This window comes from Oreochromis niloticus, unplaced genomic scaffold (genome assembly GCF_001858045.2).
Source record: "Oreochromis niloticus isolate F11D_XX unplaced genomic scaffold, O_niloticus_UMD_NMBU tig00002548_pilon, whole genome shotgun sequence".
NCBI classification, from domain to species: domain Eukaryota; kingdom Metazoa; phylum Chordata; class Actinopteri; order Cichliformes; family Cichlidae; genus Oreochromis; species Oreochromis niloticus.
Window position 1 is genome coordinate 248,878 of NW_020327662.1, and position 8,240 is coordinate 257,117.

General features: G+C 38.8%; 1 long non-coding RNA gene across 2 annotated transcripts; it reads left to right on the forward strand.

The window, feature by feature from the left end:
• Nucleotides 1-415: 415 nt before the first annotated feature.
• LOC109199784 (uncharacterized) lies at nucleotides 416-4,143 on the forward strand. Of its 2 annotated transcripts, none has more exons than XR_002060093.2 (3): nucleotides 416-904; nucleotides 1,171-1,279; nucleotides 2,738-4,143. It is a non-coding gene; the product is annotated as an uncharacterized LOC109199784 (long non-coding RNA). The 2 variants fall into 2 exon arrangements; XR_002060094.2 differs by having other exon boundaries at nucleotides 2,741-4,143.
• The last annotated feature ends 4,097 nt before the right edge of the window (nucleotides 4,144-8,240 follow it).

Genomic DNA, 8,240 nt, shown 5'->3' on the forward strand with positions numbered 1-8,240 from the left:
ATAATTTTTCTTACCATGATGATGCATGATCTTTACTCTCAAATCATTTTAATGGCTTCAGGAAGTTGACCCTTTGCTCCAAATTACTGTTTAATAGGCAGTTTGTTCTTTACTCTAGTTTGTTCCTTGATTGTAAAATCTGGTATTTTTGCAAATTTGGCTCAGGGGGACCTGAAAGCCAGGAGACAATTTATTGTATTGGCCACAAACAATCTCATGGAGGAAAAAAATCCCCATAAATATTAATAAAGATTTCTATCAGAGCAAATTATCTCTCTCTCTAACCACGTCCTAACCTAGCAGTCAAATATAGCCTTTAATTAATCCTGCATTTTTGTCAAAGACATTTGTCACCATGAAATTAAAAGTTTAAAACAGCAACATATGAGCAGATTCACTGAGTAATCAGAAAAGTTTAGCATGAATCTGGACATTAGATTTAAGCTTGAAGTTTTAACCTAATCAAATATCACTTGGTAGAAGCTCCTTACCGTTTGAAGAAATCTCTTCTCAATCTGCTGTCCTCTTTTGCCTGCATCTTGTATTTTTTCCATCTGAGACTGACGTTATTCCATCTTAATTATTTTTCTCCGTGAAAAACACAGCAGCTCATCTCATCCCGGGGCGCCAGCGCCTCGAGCTCCGGGTCTCAGCAGAAAAGTGCCGATAAACGTTGCAGGCTGATCCAGGTTCTAGTATGTGACGTCACAGCTGGAACACTGTTACGCCTCTGCGTAACCATGGTTACAGGGGACGCTTTGGAGCTCAGCAGCAAAAGATTTCAGGTTAAACTCTAAAACCAAATAAAATCAATATACTGTACATGTGTGTAGTGTACCGCGTTCATTTTCTGGAAGAGGCTGTAAAACAGAGTTAAAAGGTGGCCGATGGCAGCCGTACTGAGGTGAGTTGTTGAGGATATGTTTTGTGCTCTTATACACTGTTAGCCTGTTCTGGCTGGCGTTAGTGAAGCTGCTTTCAACTGGATGTTACATTGTTGAACTCTGATGATTAATGAACTCTCGATGTGACGATGGTAGAATGTAATTGTAACCCTGTGTTCATTTAGTCCTTTGATACCGTTTAATATCCAGTCCATCTGTCTGGTGTTTTTAACATGCCCTGGAATAATGTAAAGTTTTACAGTGATTTACGACTCTTTCGCGACAGTCAGCTGGGGAGTAAACTGTGGCGGTTCTCAGAGGTAGCTCATGTGAGCCAGCAGTGACATCTGTACATGCAGTAGCCTTAAAATACTGATTATTTATTCTCCTGCTAGGTAAGAATTGGTGTTTTATACGTACATTGTTTCTTTCTATATGTTATCGTTTGATTATGTTATGATGTGTGGTTAATGATGATTATTAGTGTGCTAATCGTGAATAAGCTAGTAAGCTTGAAAATTAGCAGCCATGTTAAGCGGACTTCGGTGATCAAGTTCGTGTGTGACTGTTTGGAATATGGCTGGCACTACTTTTAAGAAGCAAGCTAAAGGGATGTGTTTTAAAAAGGTGCAAGGACCTAACTCAGTGAGTGAGTGTGTTCAGTAAGTTGTCTTTCATGTTGTGCATTTGAACTAGCAGACTGTACTGTTGTTGTTTAGGGGCTATGAGCACACATGGGCTGTGTCCCAATCCAGCGACCGCACGTACACAAAGTAACACAAAGTACCAGAAGTGCGGAAGTGCGAGGCTTGTGAAACGGGACGGTCTAGCCATCGTCACGCTGCTCAGGTTGCCTAGCAACCATGATACTAACCGCGAGAAACGTGTCATACAGCTTTGTGTGACAGAAATGAAGGAGAAAAATGTTTTGTTGTTCATTCATTTTTGTCATGACATCACTTTGAGTATCTGAGGCTGAGACCACGTGACTGTAAAACATGATAGTTGTTCTTCATTTCTGTACAACAGTCATTTTACGATTAGTTAGTAAATAACAATTAGCTCATGTTGTTCATGAGACTAAAATCATTTAACTTTGGTAATGTAAATATAATATGGCCAATGTTATATAGAGAAGGAGGATTTAGTGTTTGTGTTATTACGAGTGCTAAACAAGAAGAGTTCCAGATGGTCCAGTGGACACATGTGTGACTCCTGTGATTAAAGCATCGTTCTTTCAGCTTAACGAGTGAACCGTCAGCTCGTTCAAACACACGTTAAAGTCCGTTTGGCTCGACACCACCGAACAGAGGCAGCAATATAACATAGCTAACATTAACAGTGCAGTGAATCCTGCTTGTGCCGTCATATTCAGGACTGCAAACCGAGCAGCATCACTGACTTTCAGCTTGTTGTGTTTGTGGATATATGACTGACTTTATCCATAAAATCATCACATTCTCTGTAAGATTAAGGTCAGATATATAAGTAGAGGCTTTAAAACCAAGTTAGTACAAACATCACTAATGTCACATAACTTTGCAGACATGTGGCCAACAGTAATGTTTTAATGTTCTTAAACATTCGCACATAAATAAGTGTGAAAATTTACTCATCGGCCGCTCTGCTTCAGCTCTCTACCGTATTTTTCGTCAAAATTATCCACACCCAGCACTGCGCTATGAATTGTGGGATATATGGGACCACGAAGTGTACAGCGGACCACACTTCAAATTTGGAGTACACTTCGGATTGGGACAGCTGTCGTCATGTCGCTGTGACGTAATAGGTCTCAAAATGCGTACTCAGGAGCGTGCGGTCGGTGAAATACTCATGTGTCATTCTCCTGCTAGCAGTGGAGGAGACTTTACTGCTGAGGAAGAGGCCCTGCTGTCCTGCCGTCCTACTGGTGCCATTGAGGGATCAGCGGCTGCTACATGTTCTTCTCGACCTCGAGTGTTTGGACTGAAGGACTCACAGACACGTTTCATATTTAGCTCTATAAAAGATTTTAAAAAGATTATTTTTAAAATATTTTCCTGCCCAGCCATTTTCTTATTCACAAAGGCTGCATGGAGACCTTTTGGTTGTTGCCACAGACGCTTTCTCTTACTACGGATGGAGGATGTTGCGGTTTTACAACCCATGGACTGAGAAAGGACTCATTAAGTAATCTGTTCACATATTCCAGGGTTAAACACAAGTGAGTCTCAATTTGATATTAAGTGAAGTGTTGGTAACTGATGCCAATATCTCCCTGTTTAAATCCCATTCATATAAGGGACCCTGATTTTATCCTGCTACAAACATATTCAGCCAGTGTTAGTTAAGTTTCCTGTACACATGTAAAGCAGATGTGAGAGAGGCTGTGATGAAGTCCTGGAGTTTTTAAGGACGTACGTGCTGCAGTCCAGATATTTGTATGATATGTTGGACACAGGTGGTAAAGTGCTGTCACACCCTGAATAAACTGTGCTCTGTTCTTTGGTAAGATGACATATTTGTCACATAATCATATGGTTTATCAGAGGGAAAGTTTTAGAATACTGGAGTCCAAGGTTAGGTGCAATAATATTCAACCGTAATATTAGTTTATAACTAGGTCTTGTCAGTTAGCCAGTGTTGTGTCAAAAAGTCATGTCTGCCATAAACTAATTCCCAGTATTTGTCAAACACCAGTTGATCATATTTAAACTGCTATAGACAACTTTTTATGTATCCCTCATGAGTGATATTGAGTCATCTTGTGCCACAAACAACATTCCTGTCACAAGGTAGAAGCTGCAACCATGTTTTGGCAGTGACTTTTACTTCTTATTCTTTCATTTGACATTAAAATGACTTTTTTAAAGAGCAGAAACTGCAACTAATATAATAATAGTTCTCTAAACATATTTTAAGTGTCCCAAAAGGACTGGGTTGGTTTTAATATAACACAGAGTTATAAATATACTTGAAAAAATGGGTCGTTATTAAGTTTGATATATCCCCTTTTGTAAATCATGCTCACTGAAGTCTGTTTACCAACATAAGTAAAGACACTGGAAATCAGTTGTTGTCAGACGATGACTTTTTGTCACAACACTGGAGGTGAAGCAGGTATGATCCTTCATATCTGGAGTGTGAAGGTGCAGACATAAGTTCAGACATCCCTGGATGTTTAAGAGTTTACAATTTCTCTGGTTCATTGGCTTTAGTCAGTCAGTCAGTAATTACTCAAGATTAGTTCCCAAGTCCTCCTGAATTCAAAGAAATATTCAGGGGACTCGGCGCTGTGCTTTCTGTTAAGGTTCAAAAATATAGGGAAGGAAACACAGGAGGAATGCAAGTAACCACACTGGTCCAAAGGGTAAAGACGATGATTTTAATGAAATGACACGCGTGGGAGAATGAGCGGACTCCGTAAGCAGACAGCCCCACAATCTCATCCTCCTAACATCAAAATACAGTTTTATATGCATCAGAGTATATTTAGTGACGCCCCCTCATTGCGTCATCACATACATCAGCTTCAAAACCACAAATGTTCTATTTGACAACTTAAGGCACAATTAAAAGTACACTGGCTTCCATCTTCTCCCCGGTGGTTTCCCGTAAGCCAGCTCAGCTCTCGCATCGTGCATCTACTGCTTCATCAGTCAACTCTCACCTACACCCTAACAGTGTGTGTGTATGTGTGTCTGTGCGTCCACGTGCGAGGGCGCGTGCATGCTATGTACTGCGTACGTGTCATGACCTCTCACTATTTGTCTGTCTGTGCGTGCAGAGTTTGCATCTGCTTTTCTGAACCTTAGTTGACCTTAAACTGAACTTTCCCCTATCAGTGATTCCTCTAACTAAGTGTGCGTGTGGTTACGTGTCTGTCCGAACCAAGACTATATATGTGTACTCTACTGAATTAATGTTTTGATCAAAAGCCTCTACTAAAAGCTTAAATCAAAGATAAATGCATACTAACTCTTTGGCTCTTTCTGCTTTCGGTTTCACTTCTGCAAAACATGCTCTGCAGACGCGTTTCGTTTCCTGTCTCATTTTAGCACAGAGAGTATTTTCCTGTCTCTGCCCTCTACACAGAGATCATAAAAGCATTAATAACATTTAAATTATAGATTCAACAGAACCATTTAAAATGGTTCTTCTTTGGACCTGTAATAAAGGCTATAACCATATATTTGAACATCTGAATGCATCTAAATGCAACCTCACTATTAATACTGAAATGTTAATGATGATTATAAAAATAGCAGCAACTAATAGCAGGACAATATTTCTATTCCTGACACTCCCTCTCTTGACCTCTTGACCACAAGAGGTCACCATACTGTGTGTTGGGTCACTCCTTGGCCCATTCAGCTGCTCCCCTGTCCATCCCAGACATCATGGACATTAGGATCACTGTTCTTAGCTCTGACCCTCTCTTGTCATCCTGTGACTTAACAAATCAGACAACCTCATGTCATCTAGGTGGTCTTAGTTATAAAATGCCCGCTCCCACTTGAGAACACTTCATGCTTAAGTGGTCTCTGCTCCTCTTCTGGGTCCCTCTCTCTTCTGGGCCTCCTGCAAAGGATAGAAAACACTTTCTCCCTACTATGCTCTAAGTTACTCTGTTCCTCGATTGTTCTCAAAACATGAACCTAATTTCATATTTGGTTTTTGACTTTTATTTTCAAATCTTAATCAACCGTACTCAGCATTTGTAAAACTCTTCAAGCACTGCCTTCAAGAGAATCGAAGGAAGCACGTCTCTGCATATGCTTCCTCTTTGCTCCTTATCTGATCATCAACATCCTGTACACAAAACTGTCACTGCTGCAAGGGCCTACCTTTCATCTAAAGTCACCTCTCACAAGCAAAATCATCATAAAACCATTATAAGGGCTTATTCTACTAAAAGGATCAAAGAAAAACAACCATTTTAATCAACTAAGTTTAAGCATATAATCAATTACTCCTAAATAACTTTCATCATAGCTAAAAGCTCCCTAGGAACAACTTCTGTGTGTTGACACTAACTTCATTTTAACACTCACAGTTCCTGTGTTATACCCTGTTGTAATATATCATTTTATTTCATTTTACTACTCTTACTGTAATGGTACATTCTAATTATATTTTATCAGTCATTATATTTTATCAGTTTTAACCAAAATACATAAGCTTTTCCCCCCTTGGACCTGGTTTAAAGCAAAAACTTGATCCCTTCAACAAGTATTTGTTATCCTGTAACTGCATTTTATATAAGAGGACTAATTTAGAACTGCATGTGTTATCTCCATATTTTTCATGTCACACAGTTTAGTTACAAACGAAACTCCTATTCAGTTAAATGCTAAATGGATTTCAGGCCTTTTGCCTGGAATCAATACTGTCAGGTCTTAATGAACTCTATATGTCTGTAAGCGTGTGCAATCCTTCAATAACTCAGGTCATTCTCACAGTAGATTGGCTAATCATAACGTTAACCAAAAGTTTATGACCCTCAAGAGACGACTCTCTGAGCCACAACTCCGTCAAAGGCACAAAAATGCAATGTGTATGAAAAATCATTTCTACATATATAATCTCCAATATTATTCATTCGAGTCCATACCACTCTTAACATCCTCATAAAAAGCTCTCCTCTACCCTAAAAATAAAAAAGAAATCCCACATTTTCTACTCATAAAATGTTCACTATTTTTCCCCAAAGCATATCCTTTATTCCCACAATTTCCCCTTTAAGTTTGGTGTACAACTTCTTATTAACCCCAGCAATTTATCTTCTAAACAGAATTCAGTTCATTTTAATCCGTTCTTTAGAATTAACAATCTCCGCCTCAGTTTTACTGTATCTAGATTATCAAACAACCCCAATCATTATAACATCCTAGTAAAACCCCTTTCAAATTAAACAAATTAAATCTTAAATCCCTCTCTTTTTTGACACATCTCATGTGGCAAAAAACTCAAAATGCTCCACCCAAGCTTAACAAATTAAAAGGGAAAAAAGGTTAGTCATATCATATCATCTCTCAGAACACTTCAGGCATCCTCCTCTCCGGTATTTTGCTCCAGCCCTGAAAACCTGTGTTTAAGGAACAAAATCAATTTTATCATCATGTCAAATCTCCTTCAACTCGTTGCTCCATGCAAGGTCTGGATCCTTGGAATTTCCTGAAAACAAAACCTGTAGTTTACATTTCATACTCAACTCTCCCTTTATGATCTAGTCTGTGTCATAACAAAAAATAAACTTGAACAGAACAGTTATTAATCCTGAGTTACCTCAGTTAATGGTAACTTGAATCTCATCAAACAATGTTTCCCTTTTAGCATTTAGCATTCTCCCAACAATATAATGTAATCCCATAATCTAACCCCCGTAAAAAGAAATTTTCTCAAAGCAAACATCAGCATCCCAAAATCAGCCTCCCCAGATTTAAGTCTTCCACTTCTCCTGTTTGTCAACCTTTTATTTATTTCCCCCCTTGGTCCAATCACTCACATTCACTCCCATGCATTCACACATGATATTTTTTGCTGATACTGCAGCCTTCTGCGCACGTCATCAGATGCTCCACATCAGCAAAATGAGCTCAATCATTTGCATTTGTTTCGTTTCGTTTTCCTTTCTAGGAAAATAATTCTCTATACTTTTGACTGGATTGAATCGATACAACCCATTTTTAGACAGAGACTCGCCGCCAATCAGTCTCTGATTGTAATCAATTATAATTCCGTAATGCCCACCTGATTTTCGTACTTGGTAATTTTGTCAGCGCCGTCCGTTCACTCTCTTCCAGGCCTGCTTAGAACAAAAATGAAAAAAGAGAGCTGATTATTAGCTCATCAAAGTACCAAACAAAATCACCTGACAGGTTTTTTCCTGAGTGCACTTACTACTACAAAAAATTTTTGGGGCCCCTCTCAGACATATCCATGTCTTAATTAAACACCCTCTCTGGAAATAAAACAACAGCCTCAGAAATCTGAAACAATCTCAAAGTTCACCCGTTCAATGCACCGAAACCTCGTCAAAAGCTGCACCGTTTTACACACAACCATGTCTCCTTTGACACTTAACCATACTTAGATTCAGCCTAAAATATAAACACGTTATAACAATGTGTCAACACTAAATTATAAATTTCTTGTCCAAATCTGCACCTCTGAACTGTCTACTTTGCTTCCTTTCCTCAAAGCCTCAATCACACACACAGGAAGCTCCTCTGCGTCACTCACTCAAGCTAATTTGCGTACTGTTTCATCTCAACAAGTCAACGTGACAAAAGAAATACATGTTTAAACCTTATCACCTTATTCAATTATTTTCATTTTCTTTCTATACTAATCACTTACTTTTATCAATCAGTG